This window comes from Patella vulgata, chromosome 1, assembly GCF_932274485.2.
Source record: "Patella vulgata chromosome 1, xgPatVulg1.2, whole genome shotgun sequence".
Lineage (NCBI taxonomy): Eukaryota > Metazoa > Mollusca > Gastropoda > Patellidae > Patella > Patella vulgata.
The window spans coordinates 54166331-54191031 of record NC_065879.2 but is presented as its reverse complement, the minus strand read 5'-3'; the positions used below and the strand labels follow the sequence as shown (position 1 = coordinate 54191031).

The window sequence follows — 24701 nt, the reverse complement described above, 5'->3', positions numbered from 1 at the left end:
TGTGGACAGACAGATGCAACAGAAATATACAACCACATTAATATGTAGTTATAGAATAAATATTATAATTTTATAGAATAAAAATTATAATATTTATTCTATAACTACATGCAAATACAAGCAAATATCATTGAATACAGCCATTAAATAACATGGTTGTATTCAATGGCTTTGACACATACTACTTTTGTCCAGAAAGACGTCACTTTCAGAATTCCGTCAAAATGTAATGATGCCACCACTAGGCAACCACAATTTTTGTAAAAAAGAAAGAAAAGATAGGTTGCCAGGCAACAAAACATACGCCCACAACAGCTATATCGTCCGGGCAGTCAACAAGAGTTGTCGCATATTTTTACTTTTTTCGGTAATGAAACATTAATAATACACTTAAATCTCATTAAGAGTAACGACTCATGAAGTAATTATCAGAAAACCATTAGAATTTGTTTGATTTTTATAAAGTTCTGCCCCATGCTAATGTTTTGTATACAAAACTTTTAATATCATGGATTTAACTGTTCAAGTCATAAAAATTCATTGAAAATCAATATACTTGTTCGTCTCAAGATCTTAAACTCTGTGTATCAATCTGAAGTCAATCGGATGATAACTTTAGCCTTTAGAGCGGAAATTGTTGAATATCAATAGGATTCTTTGTCTGATGACCTTAAACACTGTGTATAAATTTAAGGTCAATCGGATGTTAACTTTGGCCTCTAGAGCGTCCACAAGATATTTTGAAGTGATCAAGGACCATAACTCTGGCAGTAATTATCGGAAATCGCTGAAAATCAATAGGCTTCTTCGTCTCAAGACCTTAAACACTGTGTATAAATTTAAGGTCAATCGGATATAAACTTTGGCCTCTAGGTCAATCGGATATAAACTTTGGCCTCTAGAGCGTCCACAAGCAATTGTGGACGCCGGACGGATGCGACGACAATATACGACCACATTTCAATGTGGGCGTATAAAAAGGGCGAAATCTATGATGAATTTTAACGTTATTGGTGATGATTTTTTTTGATAATCTGGATAGTACAATGTATTTTGAGATTTGCATGTAGTTATAGAATAAAAACAGAACTCAATGACCATTGAACACCGGTCGGGTTATTCAATGGTTCACTCGACTGTATCCCTTACGCAGGAATACACTCTCTTGAACCACTGAATAATCTGGGCGGTATTTAATGGTCATTGAGTTCTACCTATGTACATGCACAAACCATGGCAGAATGAGTACTGTAAAAAAAAAAAATGTTAAAACCTATAGCCTCTATTGGAGCCACGGTGGCTAGGTGGTTAAGACGCTGGCTTGCTAGCCTGGAGGTCGGGTGTTCGATCCCTGCATTGGCCGAGAAAGTTCATCTGGATTTTCCTACGTGGTTTCCCCTTAACAGTGGTGCAGAACAGAGGGCCTGACAAGGACAGCTGTCTAGTCTTTTGGATGAGACGAAAAACCGAGGTCCCATGTATACATTGGAATGCACGTAAAAGATCCCTTGGCAGTTGGAATTCGATATAAGAGTAGGCGATAGTGCCGCTGCCCGGGCAAAATTTCCCACATAGCACACTGTATGGCGTAAGCCCGTCTTCATTAGCCCAGTATAGGAGCAGAACAGTAGGACGTTAAACCCCATTTCATTTTATGGCTTCTATTGGATGCACAAGGTTTTTGGCAAAGGGGGCATAACTCTGGAACGCAAGGCTGCGGATTATTAATATCGATAGGGTTCATCGACTTCATCCTCTCATGACCCATATGCTTTCCATCAAAATTTGAAAAAAATCTGGTAAAACCTCTTCGTGTTCACAATGTTTTCGGAAAAGGGGGAAAACTCTGTAATTGTAATGGAATGAAATGGGGTTTAACGTCCTACTGTTTTGCTCCGAACTCGGCTAATGAAGACGGGCATACGCCATACAGTGTGCTATGAGGGAAATTTTGCCTGGACAGCGGCACTACGGCCTACTCTTATATCGAATTCCAACTGTCAAGGGATCTTTTACGTGCATGCTAATGTGTACACGGGACCTCAGTTTTTCGTCCCAACCGAACGACTAGACAGCTATCCTTGTCAGGCCCTCCATCCTGCATCACTGACAAGGGAGAACCACGCCGGAAAATCTGGATGAACTTTCTCGGCCAATGCAGGGATTGAATACCCGACCTCCAGACTAGCGAGCCAGCGTCTTACCCACTGTGATCCCCAACTCTGTAATGAAAAGTCATGGAACGCTGAAAAACCATCCTTTCGTGACTAATGCTTTCCACCTAATCTGAAAAACATCTGTTAAAAACTACAGCCTCCATTGTGGTCACAAGGTTTCTAGCAAAGGTGGATAACTCTGAAACGGAAAGTCGCAGAACGCTGAATATCGATAGGGATTGTCCTCTCAGTATCGTGACCCCCATGCTTCCCACTAAATTTGAACAAGAGCATCGCTAACGCTGCAATATATGTCCACATTCCAGCTTTGATTGATATGGTACTTTTTAAAATGAAGAGAATGAAATATGAAATGGCTGTAATATGACAAAGAGGCAAAGAAGGCTAGGCGTTGGGTTTGTTTTGCCAAATTTACAGACAAAATATTAACAAAAAAGTGGGTATGACACTGCCGAAGGAGGTCGGGGCATGCACAAAAATAAATAGTTGCTGTCTTTACGGTATAAGGTATAAATATGCAAAGTTCTTGTCCCAAAGCATCAACCAATGAAATTGATTAGCTCTGCTTAGCTTTAGCTTGAAATGTTAATCATTGAAATCAGTCAAGACATTCACCTAATGAACATCTACATCAGGTTTAAACATTCTACCTCAATTAAAAGCAGAGTTTTTATGTTCCAAAGTCTTGACCAATCAAATTGCTTATCACTCCTGAGCCTAAGCAGAAAATTTGCACAATCGAACTTAGTCAAGGTAGTGATATAATGAATCTATATTCAGAGTTTCATCTCTCTCACTTCATATAACCAAAGTTATTGTGCCCCTAAAGCATCAACCAATCAGATTGCTTATCTCTGCCTACCGTAAGCAGACAATGTTCATCATCGAACTCCATCAAGGGAGTCACCTAATGAATGCCTACACCAAGTTTGAACATTCTACCTCAATTAGAAGGAGAGTTATTGTGTTCCAAAGTCTCGTCCAATCAAATTGCTTATCGCTCTGCTTACCCTCAGCAGAAAATGTTCATTATCGAACTTAGTCAAGAGAGTTATTGTGTCCCAAAAAGTGTGACGGTCAGAAGGACGAACCCATTTTAATAGTTCCCTGCTTTCTTCGCAAGGCGGGGGACCAAAAAAAAAGGATGTGGCTCTGCCCCTGGGGGTAGGGCATGAACCAAAAACAATAGGGATCATCCTTCGGGTATAAGGAATAAGTATGTAAAGTTTCAAGACGATAAGTCAAGAATTGCGTCCTGTAGGCAACATACAAAAACCCCAAAAGAAAAGGGGCATGGCTCTGCAACTGGGGGTTGGGCATGTACCAAAAACAATAGTGATGATCCTTAGGGTATAAGGAAAACCTAAGTTTGAAGTGGATTCGTTAAGAAATGCGACCTGTAGATGAGAAATACAAAAAAAGGATGTGGCTCTGCCCCTGGGGGTAGGGCATGCACCAAGGGCATGTGCCAAAAACAATAGGTATATGGAATAAGTATGTAAAGTTTCAAGACGATAAGTCAAGAATTGTGCCCTGCAGTCAACATACAAAAACCCAAAAAGAAAATGGGTGTGGCTCTGCAAAGTTTCAAAATGATACGTTAAGAAATGCGGTCTGTAGACGACAAACAAATACAAAAAATGGGCGTGGCTCTGCCCCTGAGGGTTGGGCATGCACACCAAAAACAATAGGGATCATCCTTAGGGTATAAGGAATAAGTATACAAAGTTTGAAGAAAATCAAGTAATAATTGCGCCCTGTAGGCGACCCACAGACACACACACACAGACAGGGGCGACGGCATAATACGTCCACATTATGAATGTGGACCTATAAAAAGATCTGTCAAAAACTGTAGCCTGTATCACATTCACAAGGTTTTAGGCAAAGGAAAGTCGCAGACCCCAATGCTTTAAACCAAACTTAACAAGCCAACAGTGAGGCTGATGTACCCCGCCGAAATCCCAAAATAAATAGATGACACATATTAATTGATCCCACATTTATTTTTCAAAAGTTACAATCCGATATGCATGGCTATCGAAAGGAACCAAGATCTTTGGGTTATAAACATGTACCGGTATTTGAAGTCTCATCAAAATCAGATCAAAATTGTGGCCTCTAGAGGGTCCACCTACAACCTTGATATACCATATTTACGTACGAGGGGCGGCCATTTTGTCAGGCAGTTTTGGTCTGATTTTCACGAAATTCGAACTCCAGCATCATTACAGTGTAACATGATGTATTCAAACGTTTTTTTAAATTGGATAATAATTGTGACATCTAGAGGGACCACAAGGTAAAAAAACAATTTTTTGTACAATCAGGGGGCATAAATTCAGGAAGTTACGATCCGATAGGTGCAAATATCTCAAGGGAGAGAGAGAGAAATGGGGTTCAACGTCCACTCGACATAAACTAGGTCATTTCGGGACTAACACATGGTTCAATTTTATTTCAATAATTCGTTTGCGCGTAGGGGTCTTTAGCAGTGGGAGGAAACCGGAGGACCCAGAGAAAACCCAAGAGGTTGGACAAGCGACCCTACTCCTTGTCACGTACAACCAGGGAATCGAAACGCCGCCAGTTGACTCAATGACAGACCATATGATACAGCGCAGTGTGCACGTGCTAACCATTCGGTCATCCAACCCCCCAATATCTCAAGGAACGTTTTTTTTAAATCGGATAAAAATTGTGACCTCTATAGGGACCACAAGCTCAAAACACGATATTTCGTACAATCAAGGGCCATAATTCAGGAAGTTATGATCTGATATTTGCAAATATCAAAGTAAACAAGATCTTTGGGTTATAATTATAAACATGCATTTCAAGTTTCATCAAAATCGGATGAAAATTGTGACCTCTAGTAGTAAGTGCAGGGGGATTGCACAGATAGGATTAGGTAACTACAGAAAATTTTAAATAAAATTTAAATTGAATCATTATCCAATATGTAGACGGTTATATACTTATAAGAAATGTCAAACTTGGTATGTTTTAGAAATGGAAGTTTTGAAATTTCTTTTCAAATGCGTAATTGTGTACCGCCTTTGACAGTGCACTTAAAATAAAGAGATTTTATTCGGGAAAGAAATAGTTCTTTATCGTTACATATTGTTAACCAGCGGCTACCAGGCAGGATACGCCCACATTTTGCAAGAGATGGATAGAGAACAAGCTAAAAACAAACAGGATTTTTTGTACAATCAGGGGCAATAATCCAGAAAGTTATGGTCTGAAATGCGCAAATATCAAAAGGGACTTATGGAATATAAAGATATGTTTTAAGTTTTATCAAAATTGGATGAAAATTGTGACCTCTAGAGGGTCCATAATCTTTGTATTACATACTTATACACAATTTGCATACAAAGAATGTCCATTTTGTCGGTCAGTGTTTTTGTAGGTTACCATGGCAACCATTTTAATAAAATAGGTTTTACTTCGCACCTTGAGCGAAATTTTGCCTGGACAACAGTATTCAAACTGTCAGGGGTTCTCCTATATGTATGTGAGCGAAATTTTGGCCAGTTAACATTATTCCAACTGTCAAGGGCTCTTCTGTGTATGAGAACGCCTGCATGACCTCACGTCATGGGACCTAGGCTTTTCATAACTTACCATGCGAACGACTGGATGTGGTTTTTCAAGTCCCTGTCACACCAGATGCTAACATTTCCGACAATCAATGATATTCGTATTAATATTATTTGTAGTGCTGTGTGGTTTTTAACATTTTCTCTCTGTCATGTTGCATTGCCGAGCTTCCACACTAGACTGAACTAAAAACCTTGGGTGGTGAGGGTGGATTTCAATAGTATTCATAAGAGAAGCCGAGAAATATGATTTTTGCAATTGCGTGTCAAACACAAAGTTAGTGGCTTTCTCAGATTCTCCTTTGTGCTCCACTGACAAGGGGGGAAACACTGCTGGAGGTGATCCAGGGCCTTACTGAGCCATCCAGAACCTTACTGAGCCTCAATTTGATTTCTTAAAAAAATACACTTGACAAAATTCTATACAATACTCATACCGTTTATTACAGAGAACTGGTTTGACTAGGATTCTCCAGACTTTATCAAGTAATATGATACAATTATAAACCAGCAGCTGCCAGGCAGGATACGCCCACATTTTCGAGAGATGGATAGAGAACAAGCTAAAAAGAAAGTGATTTTTCCTACAATCAGGGCCATAATTCAGGAAATTATAATTCGATATGCGCAAATATCGAAAGGAATTACATTTCAAGTTTCAACAAAATCGGATATAAATTGTGACCTCTATAGGGTCCACAACCTTAATATACCATATCTTTACGCTATTTGAGAACGAAGGGCGGCCATTTGGTCTGTCAGTTTTGGGCCGATTTTCACGAAATTTGAACTCAGCTGTTCTAGGGTGTAACAATGATATAATAATACGATTTTTTAAATCGGATAAAAATTATGACCTCAGACGTCCTTAGGGTGTAACGGTGATATAATAATACGTTTTTTTAAATCAGATAAAAATTATGACCTCTATAGGGTCCACAAGCTAAAAACGCGATTTTTCGTACAATCAGCGGCCATAATTCAGAAAGTTACGGTCCGATATGCGCGAATATCGAAAGGAACCGAGATCTTTAGGTTATAAACTTACATTTCAAGTTTCAAATAAATCGGATAAAAATTGTGACCTCAATAGGGTCCACAAGCTAAAAACGTGATTTTTCGTACAATCAGGGGCCATAATCCATGAAGTTTCGATCCGATGCATGCCAATATCGAAAGCAGCCGAGATCTTTTGGCGATAAACCTATATTTCAAGTTTCGTCAATATCAGATAAGAATTGTGACCTGTAGAGAGTCCACAAACAATTGTGGACGGACGGACGGACGTCCGAACGGACAGGGGCGACGGCATAATACGTCCACATGAAAATGTGGGCGTATAAAAATAATGTCCAATCAGATACATGTACATGCCACTAATTACCATGAAATGAAATGGGGTTTAATGTCCTATTTTTCTGTACCAACTGGGATAATGAAGACAGGGATATGTCATGCAGGGTGCTTTGAGGGAAATTTTGCTCATTGAATTCCTACTGCCAAGTGTTCTTTTACGTTACGTTCAGGCTATGGGAAACCAAGCTGGAAAACCTTTCCCAGCCAACACCTGGGATCCATGGCTCGAAATGTTCGCCTGTCTACTTGTCACAGACAACCGATTTTTTTATCTGACAGGTAGCAAGTAAATTTTACTAAATTTAACTTGATCTTCAGTAAATTGACTTAAGACCACAATACTCACGTCTACGTATCATACATTAATTAAGCAAGGAAATACCGCGAAAAACCGCCATTTGCACTGTTTACATTTCGCTCTGTCGTTGACAACAATTACTCACACAGTTTGGAAGTAGACAATTTTATAACAATGAATTTCACACCATCTACACTTGTTTTCATCTGCTTGACACTAGTTTATAGCATTATGAAATATTATATCTAAATAAATTAGAACGCACCCCCCAGGTCATCTAAAATAGTTCATAGTGGTAGCTGGAATGGAAATGCACACGGCTCATTGAATGGTGTATATAATCATTTAAAAAGTTTAAAACAATTTCGATAAATAAAGGCTAAGAAAATTTACAAAATCAAATAATTAGATCGGAAAAATATTTCATATATAAATATAATTTGTAACGTAAATATAGACAAGATATGTGAAAAAGGAATTCCAGGGGGCATTACCTGTCCTCCGCACGCGGTACATGTAAATAAGGTACCAATGCGCCAGCCGTCGGTGGTTGGAGGGGCAAAGCTGAGGCAAATTCCAAGGTTAAGGGGGCAAAGGCACGAGCTTCAACTAGGGGGGGGGGGGGCGCTCCCTCAGAAAATTTTGAAAACCAGATTGCCAGAAATGGAGCCTGGCAATATTTCAGGCACTGATTGTTGAGTTAAAGTATCAAACGAACGGACTTGCGAACCTCGACGTAGCCCACTCATGAGCGTCAAAGTAGGGAGTCCTTATGGAGGGTATGGGGGACCTCCCCCCAGAAAATATTGAAAAATAGACTGCCGGAAATGCTGTCTGACAGTATTCAGTCAGGCACCAATCGTCGAGATAAATAGGTCTGACCAGATACCGCCTGTTGCCTTGTCACTAGTTTATCCGACCATAGAACAAAATGTCAAATGAACAGACTTGTGAACCTCAACGTATTCCCCTTATGAGCGCCAAAGTAGCAAGTCCTTGTGGGGGTATTGGGGACCTCCCCAAGAAAATATTGAAAAATAGACTGTCGGAAATGCTCTACAACATGCAAGTCTATGACTGAGTGGGGATGTGGGATTTATTCACTGTAGAAGGTATTGATTACCAAAATGTACCACAAATACTTTTTCTTATTTTCTAAAATTATTGGGGGGGCAAACAGAGGGCAGACCAGATTTTTGGGGGTGGGGCAAATTCCCCCCCTTGGCGCCGCCACTGCCATGCGCAGGTGTGATTTGTGTTTTGATAATCAATGTAGGCCTATTGCGGATATTTTAAAATCTGAATTCTATACCTCAACGGCGAAGTATTCGATTTAGTGAGCAAGTTTGCGGGTACCATGATACTTGGCGGAATTCGCGTGGATACGGATGATAGAATTGTACAATTCTTCGAGTCGCTGAGCCAAAGCAGATTCGCCGAATTTCAAGAACTTTTGGGCATTCCGATGTGGAAGAAATAAAAAGGTTTCATATTATGATATTTATATGGAGCAATATACGTCAAGACCTAAACAATTTAACAATTGGACATGTGTCATGTGATTGGTCTTTGATAATTGAGAGTGACTGGTTATTTACTGAAGCGACAGGTATGAAGAAAAGCAAGCGACAGGTAGCTTTTTTTTAAACATTTCGAGGCCTGCCTGGGATCGAACCCAGGATCTTCCACGTGCGATTAGAACTGACTGGGCCCGATCTTGTAGATACGATTTAAACCAGTTTATGGGCATGTCTACAACCCCACAGTATTTGGATAGATTTTCGAGAAGTCTCTTGTTATCTATAGTGTCAAATGCTGTCGACAGGTCTAACATGAATAGTGAGGCAATATTACCACTATCAACAGCTCCACGCAAATCTCTAACCACTCTGAGCAAGGCAGTTTCGGTACTATGATTTTGGCGATAGGCAGATTGAAATTTATCAAGTAATGAATTTGTAGCCAAATGTTCTTTAACCTTATGCTTACAACCTTCTCTAGAACCTTGGATAGAAAAGGAAGATTGGACACTGGGCGGAAATTCTTGAGCACATCCTGATCAAGGCTGTTATACACCAGTAGCAAGGCTGTTATTTATCGACAGAGTGATCCAGAAGTTGAAATATTAAAGGAGTGGGAATTGGGTCAGTAAGACAAGTTGTAGGTTTGGACAACTTGATGATTTCTTCTCTTATTTCCTTTTCACTGAAAGGCATGAAACACTCTAACTGCTGGCCGCTGAACAATTTGATATCCGACTCATTGTCTGTGTTATTTGTGGATGATTTAAGCCCATGACGAATTTTCTCTATCTTATCGAGGAAGAAGCTATTAAATCTATTTGCGTTAGAATCTGTATTGGGAAGTTTAGGTTCTTTGGGGCAACCAAAAAGTGATTTTAGAAAATGGTGTATTTTTCGAGGATCCTTGTAGCAGTTCTGAATGTATGTTTGTAGATTTTTAATGTCAAAATGTAGGAAATATATACTAACAATTTTGTAATAGGCGAGGGTTCTTTTATGATTTTGGAATGTTTCCCAAGTCTGGGCTTGCCAGTCCTTTGTCGTTTAGGGAGATTTAATATAAGTTGCCTGCGCGTTGAGCCCGTTGATTTGATCTGATCTGATTATTATGTCAATCCCTGTTATTGCAACAGTAGAATTTGGAGATTTTAGTGTGAGTTTTAATAGATTTTTACTTTACTGATATCTAGAATTATAAAGGAACTTAATTCTTGTACGGTAAAATTTCTTTTATTTATAAGTTTAGTGTTTGAATATTGTTAGCAACGCCCACAAAGCGTCCCGAACCTGTCATATCTGATTACCCGGTGCTGTTCAGCTATCCCAACAACCGAATTATATTATTTTCATGTTTAATGTATGAATAAAGGTGTTTTGGAGATATTTTAGTACATTTTTATTTTGAAGCTATCCTGTCTAGTGAGCGAGCAACAACTTGGTCTATAACTTTATTACATCAATGCCTTGACTAAGTTCGATAATGAACATTTTCTGCGGAGGGTAAGCAGAGCGATAAGCAATTTGATTGGTTGAGACTTTGGAACACCATAACTCTCCTAATTGAGTTAGAATGTTTAAACTTGATGTAGGCGTTCATTAGGTGAATGCCTTGATGGAGTTCGATGATGAACATTGTCTGCCTACAGTAAGCAGAGATAAACAATCTAATATGTTGATGCTTTGGGGCACGATATCTTTAGTTATAATGAAGTTAGAGCGATGAAACTCCGAATATAGATTCATTATCATTATATCATTACCTTGACTCAGTTCGATGGTGCGAATTTTCTGCTTAGGCTCAGGAGCGATAAGCAATTTGATTGGTCAAGACTTTGGAACATGACAACTCTGCTTTTAATTGAGGTAGAATGTTTAAACTTGATGTAGATGTTCATTAGGTGAATGTCTTGACTGAGTTCAATGGTTAACATTTCAAGCTAAAGCTAAGCAGAGCTAATCAATTTCATTGGTCGATGCTTTGGGACAAGATAATCTTGATTCTATCTGATAGAGAGTGATGAAACTTAGTGTATAGTTTGATTGCATGATGCTTTTGAAAGATAGGTTGCCAGGCAACAAAACATACGCCCACAGCAGCTAAATCGTCCGAGTGGTCGACAAGGGTTGTCGAATATTTATTCCTTTGTAGGTGATTGGGGGTCTTTACAAGACAGTTCCATACAAATCATATTATAAATTTTGTCGTTTGAGAGTTTACAAGGTTCTACAAACTGAAACAAGGGTCTCAACTCTGGAAGTAATCTACAGAAATTGTTGAAATTTGACAGGCTTTTTCGTTTTACTAATTTAAATAATGCATATAAATTTCATACATATCGGATGATAACTTTCATCAATCGATCATTAACAAGTTTTAACAAAATGAAACAAGGGCAATAACTCTAGAAGTAATTATTGTAAATTGCTGAAATTGAATAGTCTTTTTCGTTTCACTAATTTAAATCATGCATATAAATTTCATAAAGATCGGGTGATAACTTTTGGCATTAGAGCGTTCACAAGGATCAATAAAGTGAAACAAGGGCCATAACTCTAGACGTAATAAACGTAAATTGCTGAAATTCAATAGGCTTTTTCGTTTCACTAATCTAAATAATGCATATACATTTCACAAAGATTCGGTGATAACTTTTGGTGATGGAGCATTCACAAGGTTCAATAAAGTGAAACAAGGGCCATAACTCTAGACGTAATTAACGGAAATTGCTGAAATTCAATAGGCTTTTTTGTCTCACTAATTTAAATAATGCATATAATTTTCAGAAAGATCGAATGATAACTTTTGACGTTAGAGCGTTCACAAGGATCAATAAAGTGAAACAAAGGCCATAACTCTAGACATAACAGAAATTGCTGAAATTCAATAGGATTCTTCGTTTCAGTAATCTCAATAATGCAAATAAATTTCAGAAAGATCTGATGATAACTTTTGACGTTAGAGCGTTCACAAGGATCAATAAAGTGAAACAAGGGCCATAACTCTAGACGTAATAAACGGAAATTGCTGACATTCAATAGGCTTCTTCGTTTCAGTAATCTAAATAATGCATATAAATTTCAGAAAGATCGGATGATAACTTTTGGCGTTAGAGCATTCACAAGGTTCAATAAAGTGAAACAAGAGCCATAACTCTAGACATAATAAACAGAAATTATTGAAATTAAATAGGCTTCTTCATTTCACTAATGTAAACAACATATATCAATTTTAAAACAATTGCCCACTTTTCTAATAAAAACAAGTTTCACCAAGACGAGGAACAATAGAGGGATTAACAAGCGTTAACGCGGGAACAATAGAGAGATTAACAAGGGATTAATTAGTGTGGTCAGTACTTAGCACATATCTCCTGAACAATTTGCAGACTATGTGACAAGAGTTCTGGGTGGAGGGGCAGCATGGCAGAATGATGTGGAACCACTTTCACACTGAAGGCCCACGTACAACGAACCATGTTGAAGGATGGCATTTGAAGATCGCATCCATTCTTGCCACCTCTCACCCAAATATCTTCAAGTTGGTAGATTTCTTTAAGAATGAGCAAGCGTACTCTGAGGTCACCATACTGCAGTTTGGTGCCAACGGTAAATTACGGCCTAAGAGAAGGAAGTACCGGCAACTTGAAACCCGACTTGAAACCTGATTTCAAACTCTGAAAACTGATCTTCAGAACGGTATAAAGACTTTATTCGAGTATGCCGATGGCGTAGCCCATTTAACTGCTTTGTAAATGACATGAATGATTATAGATTTGATTTTTTATTGTTTATGTTTTACTATTATGATATTTTTAATTTTAACCAATTCATTGTTTATCTTGTTGTAACTATGTTTTATCCCATTATATTTGTATGTTATATTTTTATTGAATTGTAAAATGTGATGTATGATATATCAAACAGAGAAAAATAAAAATAAAAAAACTTTATACAGTAATATCTATATTTTTTTCATTCCAAGTACCCACTATCAACTAATCCTAATCTGCTTAATACACTAATCCACTTAATTCTTAATTGGACTTAATCCCTAATTTTTCAAAAGTGGGCACAGTGGGGGCACACCCATAAATTCACATCCCTACAAAAAAAAGAACCCTCAACAACCACCTGAAAGATGACGTAATTACATCAGAGAATAACAATTAATCAAGCAGTGATAGTAAAGTGTTCACTCAAATCTTGTCATCCATTTATGGACTAGAAGAGAGCAAGTATTTAAGTAATATTAAAAGTTAATTACATAAAAATAAGGATGATGGAACTTTGCATCGTTCAATGCTTTTAATTTTCGTAACAACCACTCTACAGACCTAATAAACATAACCTGAAACTAGAACTGCGACGCAGTAATGACGGGTTTTGCCACATTACCCGTAAACATATGTGATCATCCAGAACAATACCGATCGGAAGTCGCGCGGCTCAATTTCTAGAAAAACGGCAAAATACACTACATGGGTCAAAACTACCGAAAAAATTTTTTTATCACTAATCACTTCAAAAAAGCATATTTTTTCCATTAAGTCGATCATTTTTGTCAAAATATAAAAAAAAAATGCATTAAAAAGGGAATTTTATGGAGGCTGTGAAAAAAAAAGAACCGTAATTCTATTGCTAGTTGCATAAAATGAGCTTACTTTGCGACACTCGTATTTTCCTCGCTCGCCGAATTACCTCGGCCATGTTTGCTATGGAAATGTAGGATGGGGAATCCTCTTTCTAAATATAGTATCATATATAGGGTCAGGAACGTTTTGCACTAATCAAAGCAATCTTAATTAACCCATGGAAAATAAACAAATTGGCTTGTTGCTAAACAAGAAGGAAATCCCCGCATTTGATTGACTGACCGGGCCTTGCGCATGCGTAAGTAACTCCCTTGTACTATTTCCGAAGTTAAGAAGTCAAGTGATCGAAGAAATTTTGAGGAACTGTCAAAATGTAGCCTATTAGTATTTATTGTCCGAGGAGCGTTTGAAATACGATATTTGTTCTGATACGTGATACTTATTATTTCGAATAGTGATTCTTATGCATCAAAGGGCGAATTAGACCCACCAAAAGCGACTTCTATTTCCTCACGATACGATGTCGAAGAATGAATGAACTTTTTATCTTTTGAGAATTAGACCTATTTTTTATTATTAGTACATTTTGTTACACCGGAAAATGACAAGTTGTACCGAACTGTCAAAATTGTAGTTTTTGCTGATTTTACTTCACTTCCGATGCCGACACGAATCTTTACCGGTAACAAAATAAATGACATTTTGGACCACGCAGCATATGAACTTTCTTTTGTACAAATCGAATAATAAATAATTAATCTATACTATTCAAAAAAAGTAGGGGATATTTGATTTTGGGGGCATAATACTAAAATATGCAAATGACTACGAAAAAAGTCACTATAGAACCTAACAGAAGAAACATTTCCATTTACATGTGACGCCCAAACTCACCAATAGCTACCGCATGGAATGCAGGTGATGCTTGGGATCATTATGGGGGTCCAACCCAAGATTTGCACGACTCTGACTTTGAATGTTACAGTCATTGTGGCATTGAATTCAAGGGTGGAAACATCAGTTTAATTGTTTTAATGACCAGAAAACAAATTTTGATATGCGTCGGCTTACCCAAAATGAAAGGTTACGTGCCCTTGGCATGCTACAGATCGGCACAACACAGGCGGTTGTGGCGCGGACGATGAATGTTTCTCAGTCTGTCATAAGCAGGCTATGGTCCAGATACCGTGATACACAATCTGTACAGGACAGACCACGCTCAGGTCGACCAAGGGCGACAACTCAAGCCCAGGATCGATTTATCCGTACCTTGGCCTTGAGAAATCGTGTCATCACAGCAAATCAGATCAGCGCTCGTCTTCAAACAGACACTGGTGTGAGAGTGAGTGGCCAGACGATTTGGAATCGACTGCATAGGGGTCACCTTCGCGCCCGACGTCCTCGCGTGATCCCTTGTTTGAGAGATCATCACATTCAGGCAAGACGTCGTTGGTGTAGGGATCGTCAACACTGGGATAATCGACGCTGGAGCAATGTGATGTTTTCAGATGAGTCAAGGTTCACGGTTGATTTTTTGGACAGACGTTGGAGGGTGTGGCGTCGTCGAAACGAGCACTTCCAAGACGTTAACGTCATCAGACATGATCGATTTGGGGGTGGTTCTGTTATGGTGTGGGGAGGCATCACTGTTGCTGGAAGAACGGCTTTACATGTTGTTGCAGGGCATGTTACAGGCCAGTACTACTGGGACAACATCTTGGCAGTCCATGTTGTGCCGTTCGCACGACGTCATGGCCGCCGTTTCATCTTCCAGGATGACAACGCAAGATGTCACAGGGCCAGGATCGTTACAGGTTACCTCCAACAACAGAACATCACCACATTACCTTGGCCAGCACTGAGTCCCGACCTCTCCCCCATCGAGCATGTCTGGGACATGCTTGGACAGAGGTTACGTCAACGTCAACAACGTCCTGCCAATGTCCAAGAACTTGCTGCTGCGTTGCAACAGGAATGGGACAATCTGGACCAAAATGACCTTAGACGTCTCATTAGGAGTATGCCACGTCGGATCAATGCTTGTTTGGCAAACAGAGGAGGATTTACCCGTTACTGACTTGGTTGTGATGCTGTGGTAACTTTGCTGTTTGACCCCGGGTATCATTTTACCCTTATAATGGTCAGTCTGTGCCTTACTTAGTCTAACGATCATTTGGAATAAATCGATGAATGTGAACTTCATTTCATTTTGTCATTTGTTTCTTCGTCAGTTTCATTAGGTGACTTTAATAACACTTAAAAATCAAATATCCCCTACTTTTTTTGAATAGTATAGGACTGAAAAACTGAATTAGCCAATGGCGGCCAAGGAAAATTACGGACACAAAAAATGTTGACATTTTTAGTCAAATCGGATAACTCTTCAACCCTGGTTAAAATGCCATATCAAAATATTCATAAATAAAAAAGTTTTTTGTAAAATTTTAAATTTCGAAATTTGGCGCTTAATATCTACGAAGATTCGTCGACAATCAAAAATCAAAAGTAGCACAGCTATCACTGAGAAATAGGTAAAGGTTAAAACGTACGTTTGCCATATTAAAAACTCGCAAAACGGTCAATACCTACGTATCTCGATAAAAAAATAAAATTCGGATTATAACTCCTCATTATGACTTAAAATCTCTAGATAAGGTGTGTTAATTAACAAGGGTGAAAAATGGACTGAAAGGCGAGTTAATTATCGCTAGGTGTGAACAACTCTGGGACGGTGCGTTTTCTGTACTGAGTATGTTAATTAACCGACGGGTTAAAAACGAATGACACGTTGTGTATTGTTTAATTGGTGTGTTTTCTCGATAGTTGTTATAACTGCACCATATGGTGGCTGATAGTGGCCATTTTAAATCTCGCCCTTTTCATAACGCGACAACAAGACATCACGACAGTATTGACGCAATCATATGACACTAAATTCTGTCGTATCATCGTGTTATTTTTATCGTAACGTCGAGATGTCGACTTATTGTCCTAGTCTCTTTCTACAAGTCACAAAAATACAGCTGTACTCATTACATCATATATAGGCCTAAGTAGTAGATTTGATTAATATAAAAGAGATAGTAGGAAAACGTTGATTAATTATTTGTTTTCTCAAAATAATGAAACATTTTGTGTCCACTAGTGAATTATATTTGGTATTATATTAAAAAAATCTAGAATTACAATAGCAGGACCAAAGTGAGTTAGCTAAGTTAATTCCTTGAAGAAAAAGTGGTGTCGGGAGGTATCGAACAAGTAAGCATTCATTGCCATGTGTACGACACCCACCAATATTTATAAATGACTGGAGCTATAGTTTAAAAGTGATTTCAGAAGAGAGGGTGGGAAGGGGATTGTAAAAAAACCAAATCGGGTCACATTCTTTAAAATCACAGCATTATCATAGTGCAGCACGTCACCCCAATAGTTGCAGGAGTTTTTTTGAATGAGGTGGAGAAAACGATTCGCAGCCTGTCATTGAGTCAACTGGCGTGGTTTTGAATCCCCGGTTGTACGTGACAAGGTGTAGGGTCGCCTGTCAAACCTCGTGGGTTTTCTCCGGGTCCTCCGGTTTCCTCCCACTGCTAAAGACCCCTACGCGCAAACGATTTATTGAAATAAAATTAAACCATATGTTAGTCCCTAAATGACCTAATTTGTGTCGAGTGGACGTTAAACCCTCCCTCTCTCTCTCTCCCATTGACATCACTAATGGGATTGAGGCCTAGATGAGTAAAAATAGGCCCAGTAATATCTTCAACTATGAACACACTCTAAAAGCCTCATACCCCCCCCCCCCCCCCCCCCGTCACCAAAATAGATGCAGGAGTTTTTTTTATGAGGTGGAGAAAACGATTCGCAGCCGTTATTGACCTTATCGCATATAGGCTTGCATCCGTTTGACACCACTAATGGGAATGGGGCCTAGATGAGTAAAAATAGGCCCAGTAATATCTTCAACTATGAACACACTCTAAAAGCCTCATACCCCCCCCCCCCCACGTCTCTTATTTAGTTTTACAAATAATTCCAGAATCAATAAAATGGTATCAATGATGTTTGATACAACTGGAAAATAATATGTCAAAAATTGATTAAACATGAGAAATATTATTACATATTGAATCCGTATCAGTGATAACGTACATTTACTCAATATGTTCCTTCCAATGGATCATCATTTAACATGAAACAAGGAAAGCAGCGATCGAAGAAAAAGATTTAAAAACACACACATTTCAATATGACAGTCGTGATTCGGTCATGCATTTACATTCGAGAGTGTCATGCTTTCTTTGAAAGTAATGATTGTGCCAAATTTGAACAAAGTCAGTTTACATTCGCGGCCTATAGGTAGAGTGTTGACAGATCAAACGTAAAAAAACCCAAAGAAAAAACCAGACCTATAAAAATATATTTCTAAAACTCTTTTAATTTTGAAATAATATTGTTTTCGCGTGTGCTAAGTGTTTCAGCGAATACATGTAGTTACAGAAAGGGTCTTGTAGATTAAGACTATAGCGCATGTGCAGTTTCAAACTTCCGACACGACAAGTCGATGATACGACAAAACCAAACTGTCGTATCATCGACTTGTCGACTTGTCGTCTCGGAAGTTTAAAACTGCACATGCGTCAGTCTTCATCTACAAGACCCTTTCTACAACTATTCGCTAAAACACTTATCACACGTGAAAACAATATAATTTCAAAATTAAAAAAGGTTTAGAAAATATATTTTCATAGATTTGTTTTTTTTTAAGGTGTTATCTGTCAACCCTCTGGTATAACTACAGACTGCGGAACTAGATGTTCAAATTTGGCATAATCATTACTTTCAAAGACAGTGTGCTATGAGGGAATATTGCCCGGGAAGCGGCGCTACGGCCCGCTCTTATATCGAAATCCAACTGCCAAGGGATCTTTTACGTGCACGCCAATGTGTCCACGGGACCTCAGTGTTTCGTCCCATCCGAACGACTAGACAGTTGTCATTGTCAGGCCCTCCGTCCTGCATCACTGACAAGGGGGAATTTTGTCGGCCAATGCAGGGATCGAACCAATCTGTGAAAAAAGTCGTCTAATATATCTGTAAAAGATGACTGTTTTCAACACATGCAATCACGTCACGCGGTGTCAATCATTGGACCAATGGCGCGTGCATTGTTTATATAAGACGTAACTGCTTCGGGTAGAATGATGCCTTTTACTCATTTTAATACCCATTTACGCTACATAGGAAATATTTTTTACCTACAAATACTTCAAATGTCTTTATTTATTTTTTTAATACATAAAAAAAAATGTTTTAGAATTAAATTTGTCGGAGGAATAATGTTAATATTGGGGACTCATTAAGTCGCATCGATGTCATCCTTATCAGAGGCCTAGCGAATATTCACTTCTGATCAGTGTGGGATCGAACACCCGACCTCCAGGCTAGCTAGCCAGCGTCTTGCCCACGTAGCCACGCGATCCTCTGAAAGGATGATACTCTCGGGTGTAAATACATGACCGAACCACTACTGTCATATTGAAGACGGGCATACGCCATACTATGAGCGAAATTTTGCCAGGACAGCGCACTATGGCCTACCATTATATCGAATTCCAACTACCAAGGGATATTTTACGTGCTAGGCCCTCTGTCCAGCACAACTGACAAGACCTCGTCGGAAAATCTGGATGAACTTTCTCGTCCAATGAAGGGATCGAACACCCAGCTTTCGGGTTACCGAACCAAAGTCTTACCTGCCTAGACACTGCGACTCCCCCGCAAAATATCAAGCACCAAAAACAATGGATCGAGGCCTAGATGATTACACACTATGAAAGCCTCATACGCCCCCCCCTCCCCCACGTCTCTTATTTTGTTTTACAAATAATTTCAGAATCAATAAAATGGTATCAATGATGTTTGATACGACTGGAAAATAACATGTATAACATTGATTAAACAACATAGGTAGTAATGAGAAATATTACATATTGAATCCGTATTAGTGATAGCGTAGATTTACTCAATACGTTCTTTCCAATAGATCATCATTTAACTTGAAACAAGGGAAACAGTCGATCGAAGAAAACAGATTTAAAAAAAAACAACAGGTTTCAATGTGACAGTAGTGCTTCGATCATGCATTTACCTCCGAGAGTGCCACCCTTTCTTTGAAAGTAATGATTGTGCCAAATTTGAACAAATTCCATCTAGATTCGTGGCCTGTAGGTAGAGTGTTGACAGATCAAATGTAAAAAAAAAACAAAAAAAACCAAAAAAAACCCAGACCTATAAAAATATATTTTCTTAAACTCTTTTAATTTTGAAATTATATTGTTTTCACAATATGTTTCAATATGTTTCGATAAGTATACTCTTATCGTTATCAAGCACAATGATAACGATAAGAGAATACTTATCGAAACGTTGTGCTTGTGTATAATAAAACAGTGATTGTTGTCCCATATAACTGTGTCAGTTTTGTTTTTTTATTTATAGAAGGGTCTTGTAGATAAAGACTATAGCGCATGTGCAGTTTTAAACTTCCGAGACGACAAGTCGACGATACGACAGTTTAGTGTTTTGTCGTACCGTCGTATCATCGACTTGTCGTGGCGATAAGTCGATGATACGACAGCACGACAAAATAAGGTCGATGATACGACAAAATCAGACGATCTTACGACAGTTTGTTCTGTCGTAAGATCGCCCGATTTTATAAGATCGTGTGATTTTGTCGTGCCGTCGTATCATCGACTTATCGCCACTGTAAGTCGATGATACGACGACACGACAAAATCACACGATCTTACGACAAAATCACGCGATCTTACGACAGAACAAACTGTCGTAAGATCGCGTGATTTTGTCGTGTCATCGACCCAATTTTGTCGTGCCGTCGTATCATCGACTTATCGCCACAACAAGTCGATGATACGACGGCACGACAAAAAGCGAAACTGTCGTATCATCGACTTGTCGTCTCGGAAGTTTAAAGCTGCACATTGCACATGCGCTATAGTCTTAATCGACAAGACCCTTTCTATAACTATTCGCTAAAACACTTGGCACATGTCAAAATAATATAATTTCAAAATGAAAATAGTTTTAGAAAATATATTTTTATAGGTCTGGGTTTTTTTTACGTTTTATCTGTCAACACTTTACCTACAGGCCGCGAATCTAGATGGACTTTGTTCAAATTTGGTACAATCATTACTTTCAAAGAAAGGATGACACCCACGGATGTAAATGCATGACCGAACCACGACTGTCATATTGAAACTTGTTTTTTAAAATCTTTTTTTCTTCGATCGGCTGCTTCCCTTGTTTTCAAGTTAAATGGTGATCCATTAGAAGGAACATTTTGAGTAAATGTATCATTGATACGGATTCAAAATGTAATATTTACTACCCTATGTTGTTTAATCAATTTTAGACACATTAATTTCCAGTCGTATCAAACATCATTGATAGGGACCTACCATTTTATTGATTCCGAAATTATTTGTTAAACAAAATAAGAGGGGGGGGGGTGCGTAGGGGACTTTCGGGGTGTGTTCATAGCTGAAGGCAATACTGGGCCTATTTTTAATCATCTAGGCCACGATCCCATTAGTGATGCCAAACGGATGAATACGCGATAAGGTCAATAACAGCTGCAAATCGCTTTCTTCACCTCATAAAAAACCTCCCCTGCACTTATTGGGATGGCGTGCTACACCAATGCAGTGATTTTCTGTGATCTGATTTGAGGTTTTATATAATCCCCTTCCCACTCTAATAAAATAAATTGGAAATCTTCTGAAATCGCTTCTAAACTATCGCTTCAGTAATCTATAAGTATTGGTGGGTGTCGTACACGAGGCAATGCATGCTTGTTCGATACCTACCGACACCACTTCTTATTCAAGGAATTAACATAGCTGACTCACTTTTATCCTGCTATTATAATTCTAGATTTTTTGAATATAATACCAATAATTCAATTTTGGGCGCAAAATGTTTCATTATTTTGAGAAAACGAATAATTAATCAACACTTTCCTATTATCTCTTTTGACGAGTCTTATTGTATCTAATCTGATGTAATGAGTGTAATGAGTACAGCTGTATTTTTGTGACTTGTAGAAAGAGACTATGCCAATAAGTCGACATCTCGACGTTACGATAAAAATAACACGATGATACGACAGAGTTAAGTGTCGTATGATTGCGCCAATACTGTCGTGATGTCGTGTTGTCGCGTTATGAAAAGGGCGAGATTTAACATGGCCACTATCAGCCACCATAGCACCAAAAGGGTATAATCAAGGACCAACCGACTTTATCTGACGCGTGAGTGTTAAATGGAAACTTGGGAAGGAAAATTGTTTTTACCGTGCGATTTTTCATTCGCCGGTGTGTTTTTCGCAAATAGGACTTTGTATAAAGACAGGTCTTTATATGTGGAAGTTGTAAGGGGCTGTTTCTTCTATGCGTCTTTTGTATTTGTTGATGAACATAAGACGCAGTACGTGTTTTATAGTCACGCCACTTATAAAGTTGCATAATAAAATATAAATATGGACCCTAATCTGTCGTAAACAGGTGAAAGCAATGTCGTCATTTATAAGTATCCAGCAGTCAGGCCCCAATTTGAATATATCCGGGTATATAGCGATAAGCTAAATTTACCGTATGTCTATATATATTCTTTTGTTCTGACAATTTATTGTTTTGCGGGTTGAAATTAGTACCACGTAAACGGTAACTCATTGCCGATGTTGCGTGTTGAAATGAGTTCCGCGCAACCCGTAGCTCATAGCCAGTTTATTGTTTTGCGTGTTGAAATTAGTACAATGTACGTAACCCGTACTTGTTTCGTTGCAACTTTTAATAGATAACCATTTTGCAATTATATTTATATTATAAACAAAAAAATGTTAGCTGTTCAATAATAATTGTTATATAGCCAGCGTATTTAACAATCATCACATAGATGGTTTCCTATACCGTGAGGGTTTGAACAGTGTTTCATTAATAATTAATTAGACCTAGCAAAACTTATTTAACAATCGTCACATATAGATGGTTTCCATAGCGGTCAGATTAAAGTACATAGTTGAGTATTGGTGGGAGGACATGAAATTTCATATATTATATAAATCCCATGTAATTTCGTCAAATCACTTCATTGTGGAAGCGGGCGCTACATTAAGTTATTTGAGACACACTCTTCTATAATTAAACTAATTTTCTTTACGATGTCGGTTCGATATCAGTGTTGGTGTACGCGTTGTGATGGAAGTGAAGAATATAATCGTCGAACTGTCGAGGAACACATCGTAGCAGAAAGAGACAGAGGGATTATTAAAAGATGTATTGCATAATGGTGTTTATTTTGCCATCCGGTTTAACAGTTCGCCGGATAATGAAATGTCCTTAGAAATAGTCAGGACCCACATAATGCGCACAATAATAAATTTTCTGAAATAATAATAATTCAAACAAGTCAAATGATTAATTGATTCCAAGTATATATCATGGCATGTCAGTACAGACTACTACAATAACAGTTATTTTCTTTATTACAAATAAATCACAAGTAACCAAATCAAAATAAGACAATAATCGTCATAAATTTATTCACATTTTTGATATTTTCAATAATACCATTATTGATCATGAAAGCTAATTAATAGCTGAGAGACTAATCTTGTCGGCTCATAATCTTAATTGGTTAATTAACACGTCAGTGTTATAAACTCTACCAAATGTTGACTCATCTGATTGTGTATTGGTCTGTTTATAAAGTTTAACACTGATATGTTTATTACCCGAGATTATGAGCCGATTATAAGATTAGCCAACATATGATTTTACCATAATATATTAACATGGAGTTTTAAAGTTATAAAAGAGAAACCAACATATTTTTGAAAATCAATATTAATTTCATTTTCAGAGAACGTCTATTGGAAAATTGCTAGCTGATCCAGATTCCCCATTTCCCACATTGCAAAACAGATCAACATGTCAAATCGATTCAGTTACTGGTATAAGGTTTTAAAATATCATGTCTTAAATAGTCCCTTTAAATATATATTTTTTTTATACTTTAACTTATAAATGCAACACACAAACTGCTTACCGTATTTATACAATAGACGATAAATATCCCAAAGAAAAACCCGGTTCAGTTTCTTTCCAATAATTATCACAAAAACAAATCATTAAATTTCATTTTTCCAGTTAACATATCGAAGAAGCTTTCAATAAAACACCTAACAACCAGATCTTATAATGGAATCTTGTCAGGACAGAACTTAGATTAATAGTAACTGATGCGACAATTACATCAAATAGTCCACATCAAAAGAGTACAAAGGAAATTGCCTAACAAAAAAGCGTGTATTAGTTAAAGGGCATGGTGCGATATAAGGGATGATTTTTGTGCCAAATTACAAAAATTATCACCACCGGTTAAGGAATGATTTTATTGACAGGAGTATGTCAACTGCGAATATGATGATTAAGTATTCTTTTCACACGCTCCATGCGCCAACCTTCAAGTCTATACCGATTCAAAAATTTAATTATCTCTCATATCCACAATTTTTAAAGCCTGAGTTTTATCGTAAATAAAATTAATACATGATGTAAATTGCAGGAGATGGGGTGTGCTATTCATCGTAGCCCGTTCGTAATTTAGCCATGACAACGGCACATATTCTGTGTGAAAATCCAGATTGGTCGCGTCCCAATGATTTCTTACTACAAGGACGTAACTAGCTCAGAGAAACGATGGGGTGGGGAGTGTTCTCAAGGGGTGCTGTAAAATTGACGGACAATGTATATCTATTGTTTTTATGGACGACAATTTTTTCAAAGGGGAGGGGGTAAATTTTTGCGGGGGGGGGGGGGGGGGGGCTTGCCCCACCTGCCCCTTAGTTACGGGCCTGACTTAATGACAATACAGAATATAAGTGTTGTCTACAAGACTACGGCATGGTAGCAATTTGTTGTTAAAGGGGCTTCTATTTTAGTCAATTATCGATTCCTATTGATAGCACGTGTGAATTCACGTAATTTGGAAACTTGACTGACAGTATGCATTGACTCAGACTTTTTGGTGGCGAAATGAAAAGGTCATCAAGGTATTATCCGACT

General features: G+C 38.1%; 1 protein-coding gene across 3 annotated transcripts in view; it reads right to left on the bottom strand.

The window, feature by feature from the left end:
- LOC126830306 (glycogenin-1) overlaps window positions 1-24701 on the bottom strand; it is a 280407-nt gene that overhangs the window by 4159 nt on the left and 251547 nt on the right. The window lies entirely within an intron of this gene.